The sequence below is a fragment of the Brachyhypopomus gauderio genome, chromosome 1 (assembly GCF_052324685.1).
Source record: "Brachyhypopomus gauderio isolate BG-103 chromosome 1, BGAUD_0.2, whole genome shotgun sequence".
Lineage (NCBI taxonomy): Eukaryota > Metazoa > Chordata > Actinopteri > Gymnotiformes > Hypopomidae > Brachyhypopomus > Brachyhypopomus gauderio.
The window spans coordinates 36,930,114-36,936,835 of NC_135211.1; positions in this window are offsets into that span (position 1 = coordinate 36,930,114).

Sequence of the window (6,722 nt, forward strand, 5' to 3'; positions counted from 1 at the left end):
CTATCCCCTCTCTATTTCACTCTCTCCCCTCTCTATCTCACTCTCTCCCCTCTCTATCTCACTCTCTCCCCTCTCTATCTCACTCTATCCCCTCTCTATTTCACTCTCTCCCCTCTCTATCTCACTCTCTCCCCTCTCTATTTCACTCTCTCCCCTTTATCTCACTCTATCCCCTCTCTATCTCACTCTCTCCCCTCTCTATTTCACTCTCTCCCCTCTATCTCACTCTATCCCCTCTCTATCTCACTCTATCCCCTCTCTATCTCACTCTATCCCCTCTCTCCCTCTCTCTCTCCCCTCTCTATCTCACTCTATCCCCTCTCTCCCCTCTCTATTTCACTCTCTCCCCTCTCTATCTCACTCTCTCCCCTCTCTATCTCACTCTCTCCCCTCTCTATCTCACTCTATCCCCTCTCTCCCCTCTCTATTTCACTCTCTCCCCTCTATCTCACTCTCTCCCCTCTCTATCTCACTCTCTCCCCTCTCTATCTCACTCTATCCCCTCTCTATCTCACTCTATCCCCTCTCTATTTCACTCTCTCCCCTCTATCTCACTCTCTCCCCTCTCTATCTCACTCTCTCCCCTCTCTATCTCACTCTATCCCCTCTCTCCCTCTCTCTCTCCCCTCTCTATTTCACTCTCTCCCCTCTCTATCTCACTCTCTCCCCTCTCTATCTCACTCTATCCCCTCTCTATCTCACTCTATCCCCTCTCTCCCTCTCTCTCTCACTCTTCCCCTCTCTACCTCCCTCTCTCCCACTGTCTCTCTCTTCCTCCTTCCCTCTCTCCCCTCACTCCCTCTCTCTCTCTCTCTCTCTCTCTCCCCTCTCTCTCTTTCCCTCTCTACCTCTCCCTCTCTGTCTCTCCCTCCCTCCCTCTCTGTCTCTCTCTTCTCCCTCCCTCACTCTCTCTCTCCCTCTCTCTCTTTCTCTCTCTCTCCCTCTCTCTCTCTCTTATAGCACGCTGCAGGATTTCCTAGCACGTTCCACCTGGACATGTCAGAAACAGCTTGAACTTCATGACCTTCTTTGCACACTAAAGCAAGTGGCCAAAAGCATCCTGGGTATTTTTCTCTCCTTCTTCTCTCTCTCCTCGTTGTCGTGGGTTTCACACCACACTCTTCCTCCGTGGCCGACACAGCAGGTCCTGCAGGAGATCAGACGCTGCCTTTAGGACCCAGAGGACGCCCTTCAGGACCAAGGGGGAAACCACCCAATCACTGCTCTGCAAAACCAAGGAGAGAGAGAGAGAGATGGAGAGAGGGGGGGCAGAGACCGGAGGATTAAACAGACTGAAACAACAGCAGTGGGGGACAGTCCACTGTACATGGAAATGTGTGTCTCTCTGTCTTTCTCTCTCTCTCTCTCGCTGTCTCTCTCTCTCTCACTGTAGTTGGCCTTTGTCTACAGTAACTGTAAAACGTTCCACAACTCTGAGCCCTTTAGTTGTCTTACACACACACACACACACACACACACACACACACACACAGACAAACTGTACAATCTGTGTACAAAGTGCAGTTGGAAGAGTTATGTGCATTATAAGTACAGATGTTTTAGACCTTAAACTGTCTAAAATGCTTTTTCTATAACCTTATTTTTATTTATCTATAACCTTATTTTTATTTCTTCTGTGAGGTTACGTGTTTTTCTGGAGTTATTTACTCTCTTTGTAAACACATGGATGGAGGGAGTTAAAAGTAAGACCAGGGTGGTGTAAGAGGTGGTGTTAGAGGGGTGGTGTTAGAGGGGTGGTGTAAGGGGATGGTGTAAGAGGGGTGGTGTAAGAGGGGTGGTGTAAGAGGGGTGGTGTTAGAGGGGTGGTGTTAGAGGGGTGGTGTAAGGGGATGGTGTAAGAGGGGTGGTGTTAGAGGGGTGGTGTAAGAGGGGTGGTGTAAGAGAGGTGGTGTAAGAGGTGGTGTTAGAGGGGTGGTGTTAGAGGGGTGGTGTTAGAGGGGTGGTGTAAGGGGATGGTGTAAGAGGGGTGGTGTAAGAGGGGTGGTGTAAGGGGATGGTGTTAGAGGGGTGGTGTAAGGGGGTGGTGTAAGAGGGGTGGTGTAAGGGGGTGATGTAAGAGGGGTGGTGTTAGAGGGGTGGTGTAAGGGGGTGGTGTTAGAGGGGTGGTGTCAGAGGGGTGGTCTTTGAAATACTCTTGACATCCGCCTGGGAAAAACAAAAAAATAATAAAATGGAAAAAAAAGAAATAAAAAACAAAACAAAAAAAAACAGCCCCCCTCCATCCAGACACCCCTCCCCCTCCATCCAGAAGCCCCTCCCCCTCCAGCCAGACACTCCTCCCCCTCCATCCAGAAGCCCCTCCCCCTCCGGCCAGACACTCCTCTCCCTCCATCCAGACGCCCCTCCAGCCAGACACACCTCCCCCTCTAATCCAGAAGCCCCTCCCCCTCCGGCCAGACACTCCTCTCCCTCCATCCAGATGCCCCTCCCCCTCCAGCCAGACGCCCCTCCACCTCCATCCAGATGCCCCTCCCCCTTCATCCAGACGCCCCTCCCCTCCATCAAAATGCCCCTCCCCCTCCATCATGACGTACTGTGCTTCCTCTCATGTCTGCAAGTGTGTACTGTACCTTTACAAGCTTACAAAATGACACCACATTTATCTCTATAAATATCTATATCTATATATCTATATCTGTATGATGTTTCTTTGATCCTGTGTAGCTCCTTGGGTTCCTCCCTCCCACCATATTGGCATTAACCAATAAGGAGTACTGTATTAAAGTCAGGCTTCAAACTGCACAGGCGCTGTCATTTCCTGAGTCCTTACACATCAGTCCAAACTTCAGACACATGGATCAGACCACACGGACTGATTCATCACTACAGCTCCTCCCCCTCTCCTCCCCTCTCCTCCCCTCTCTTCTCCTCATCTACCATAAGTAAACACTCATGCATATACACATTTGCAAACACACAGAAAGAATGTGAACACAAATGAACATCGAAGACACGAGTTTGTTGTATTTGTCCACACTAAACCCATACAGCAGAACCCATACAACAGAACCCATACTGGACCTGACAAGACCTGCCCGAACCTGATCAGACACACCGCTGGCATGCCTCACCACTGCAGCTCTGGAAACAGAAGCCATCAGTGTTACTGTGTGGTGAGGACTGGACACCCGAGACCCGTCCGGACCAAGGGCATCAACACCTCTCTGGCACATAGAGAAGTGCTTCCGAGACATAAATGAGACAGGAAGGAAACAGGAACGAGAAAGAGGAGACACAAACACAGGGCACCGAACAATGCACAGGCTACAGTGTTCACTACCTCACTTCAGCTCTAACTACACAACCTCACATCAACTCTAACTATACAACCTCACATCAGCTCTAATTACACAACCTCACGTCAGCTCTAACTATACGACCTCACGTCAGCTCTAACTACACTACCTCACATCAGCTCTAACTATACAACCTCACGTCAGCTTTAATTACACAACCTCACGTCAGCTGTAACTATACGACCTCACGTCAGCTCTAACTACACTACCTCACATCAGCTCTAACTATACGACCTCACGTCAGCTCTAATTGCACAACCTCACGTCAGCTCTAACTATACGACCTCACGTCAGCTCTAACTACACTACCTCAGATCAGCTCTAACTATACGACCTCACATCAGCTCTAACTATACAACCTCATCAGCTCTAACTACACTACCTCACATCAGCTCTAACTATACAACCTCACGTCAGCTCTAACTACACTACCTCACATCAGCTCTAACTATACGACCTCATGTCAGCTCTACACTACCTCACGTTAGCTCTAACTACACGACCTCACATCAACTAACTACACAACCTCACGTCAGCTCTACATGACCTCACGTCAGCTCTAACTACACAACCTCACGTCAGCTCTAACTATACGACCTCACGTCAACTCTAACTATACAACCTCACGTCAGCTCTACATGACCTCACGTCAGCTCTAACTACACAACCTCATGTCAGCTCTAACTATACAACCTCATGTCAGCTCTAACTACACTACCTCACATCAGCTCTAACTATACGACCTCACGTCAGCTCTAACTACACTACCTCACGTTAGCTCTAACTACACGACCACACATCAACTAACTACACAACCTCACGTCAGCTCTACATGACCTCACGTCAGCTCTAACTACACAACCTCACATCAGCTCTAACTATACGACCTCACGTCAACTCTAACTATACAACCTCACGTCAGCTCTAACTAAACAACCTCATGTCAGCTATACATGACCTCACGTCAGCTCTACATGACCTCACATCAGCTCTAACTATACAATCTCACGTCAGCTCTAAATACACAACCTCACGTCAGCTCTACACGACCTCACGTCAACTCTAACTACACAACCACACGTCAGCTCTACATGACCTCACGTCAGCTCTAACTAAACAACCTCACGTCAGCTCTAACTACACAACCTCACATCAGCTCTACATGACCTCACGTCAGCTCTAACTACATGACCTCACGTCAACTCTAACTATACAATCTCACGTCAGCTCTATCTACATGACCTCACATCAACTCTAACTACACAACCTCATGTCAGCTCTAACTATACGACCTCACGTCAGCTCTAACTATACGACCTCATGTCAGCTCTAACTATACAACCTCATGTCAGCTCTAACTACACGACCTCATGTCAGCTCTAACTACACGACCTCACGTCGGCTCTAACTACACAACCTCATGTCAGCTCTAAATATACAACCTCACATCAGCTCTAACTACACTACCTCACGTCAACTCTAACTACATGACCTCACGTCCGCTCTAACTACACAACTTCACGTCAACTCGAACTACATGACCTCACGTCAGCTCTACACAACTTCACGTCAACTCTAACTACATGACCTCACGTCCGCTCTAACTACACAACTTCACGTCAGCTCTAACTACATTACCTCACATCAGCTCTAACTACACGACTTCACGTCAGCTCTAAGTACACAACTTCACGTCAGCTCTAACTACACGACTTCATGTCAGCTCTAACTACATGACCTCACATCAGCTCTAACTACACAACTTCACGTCAACTCTACACTACCTCATGTTAGCTCTAACTACACGCCCTCATATATTTTAATTCTGTTACCATTCTTCTCAGAGCATAAAAGAATAACAAATCCAGCCAATGAAACACTACTCTTAGGGAATATGTTATTATAATAACAAAAGTTATTGTTATAATAAAATTAATTATCATATCAGTGTCTGAAAGAAATTCAAGAGTTCTATTCCTAAATGTTAGGACTTTGATGACGAGACACTTTGATGACCAGACACTTCAATGACGAGACACTTCGATGATGAGACACTTCGATGACGAGACACTTCGATGATGAGACACTTCGATGATGAGACACTTCAATGACGAGACACTTCGATGACGAGACACTTCGATGACGAGACACTTCGATGATGAGATACTTTGATGATGAGATACTTTGATGATGAGACACTTCGATGATGAGACACTTCGATGATGAGATACTTTGATGATGAGACACTTCGATGATGAGACACTTCAATGACGAGACACTTCAATGACGAGACACTTCGATGACGAGACACTTCGATGACGAGACACTTCGATGATGAGATACTTTGATGATGAGATACTTTGATGATGAGACACTTCGATGATGAGACACTTCGATGATGAGACACTTCGATGATGAGATACTTTGATGATGAGATACTTCGATGACGAGACACTTTGATGATGAGACACTTTGATGATGAGACACTTTGATGATGAGACACTTCGATGATGAGATGATGAGACACTTTGATGATGAGATACTTCGATGATGAGACACTTCGATGATGAGACACTTTGATGATGAGACACTTCGATGATGAGACACTTCGATGATGAGACACTTCGATGATGAGATACTTTGATGATGAGACACTTCAATGACGAGACACTTCGATGATGAGACACTTTGATGACGAGATACTTCGATGACAAGATACTTCGATGATGAGACACTTCGATGACGAGACATTTTGATGACGAGACACTTCGATGACGAGACACTTCAATGATGAGACACTTCAATGATGAGACACTTCAATGACGAGACACTTCAATGACGAGACACTTCGATGATGAGACACTTCGATGATGAGACACTTCAATGATGAGACACTTTGATGATGAGACACTTTGATGATGAGATACTTCGATGACGAGACACTTTGATGATGAGATACTTCGATGATGAGACACTTTGATGATGAGATACTTCGATGATGAGACACTTCAATGATGAGATGATGAGACACTTTGATGATGAGATACTTCGATTATGAGACACTTTGATGATGAGATGATGAGACACTTTGATGGCGAGACACTTCAATGATGAGACACTTTGAAAAGACACTTTGATGACGAGACACTTCGATGATGAGACACTTCGATGGCGAGACACTTCAATGACGAGACACTTCAATGACGAGACACTTTGATGACGAGACACTTCGATGACAAGACACTTTGATGATGAGACACTTCGATGACGAGACACTTCGATGACGAGACACTTTGATGACGAGACACTTCGATGACGAGACACTTCGATGATGAGACACTTCGATGATGAGACACTTTGATGATGAGACACTTAGATGACGAGACATTGATGATGAGACACTTA